This window comes from Meleagris gallopavo, chromosome 1 (genome assembly GCF_000146605.3).
Source record: "Meleagris gallopavo isolate NT-WF06-2002-E0010 breed Aviagen turkey brand Nicholas breeding stock chromosome 1, Turkey_5.1, whole genome shotgun sequence".
NCBI classification, from domain to species: Eukaryota; Metazoa; Chordata; class Aves; order Galliformes; family Phasianidae; genus Meleagris; species Meleagris gallopavo.
Window position 1 is genome coordinate 117330450 of NC_015011.2, and position 1053 is coordinate 117331502.

Sequence of the window (1053 nt, forward strand, 5' to 3'; positions counted from 1 at the left end):
CAATGCAAGCCTATCTGTCTAAAATTGCTTTTGGTTGGTGAGGTAAGAGGGAAGGGCCAAAGGGCCTTGCTGTAGATTTTATTTCCCTGAATCATGTCTTTGCAACCTTTTCCTCCTTCCTCTCTAATTTGATGATCACTTATCCCTGAGTGCAACCACTGTAAGTGGTGATGTTAATGCAGACTCCCTTGAACTGGAAAATACAAGCTGATAGCGTGTCTGAAACCAGAGAGACAGGCGTTTCCCAGGTGATTACACATGGATTCTCCACAAGAGCTTTTTTTTTTTTTTTAGGTCATTCCTTAATTTCTTTTTTTTCAGCAGATCCTGATTAAAATTACCCTGCCTACAGATTCTATCACATCTGTCTATCAATTATCTTGTCAGATATGTGTTTTAATAACTGATTTGTTTGTTTGAAAGAAATACTAAACATATTACAGAAGTTCACGTGAAGGGATCTAAATATATTTAGACACTGTCCACAAAAAAGGTGAAAATTATAAATACTGTATAGTAATGTAGCCATTTGTAACACTTGTAATTAACTTTTCTATATTGTTCTGTGTATAGGATTGAATAGTAAGTCTGCAATTATTTGTGTTTGTTTCCTTCTAAATGGTTGGCAATTTATAGCCTGAGAAACATACACTCAACTTGGTGTCAGACAGTTTTGCATCGTCTTTGGACACTGAATAAAATATCTGTGGGAACACTCAGCTCCCATCATAACAGTATGTGAGCTGACCATCTCACTGAAGTCCCTTTGAGAGATTTAACCATGGAATAAGATCAGAAGAAGCTTTATTCAGTGCTATAGTTCATTTCCCTGCCATGAGGAGAGACTACCCAATGGTACATCTCAATCTGCTTTAGCTGTGTTGCAGCAGGATCAGAGTCCCAATCGAGAGCCGGAGAGTAGCATCCCATTATGTTTGGTTTTATTCAGACATAAGCCAAGAAACGGAAGGCTTTTCTACAGCTCATTACTTACTTGGTGATAGACCTATTTCCTGCTTTTCTTTTCTTTCTTTCTTTTCTTTTTTTTTTTTT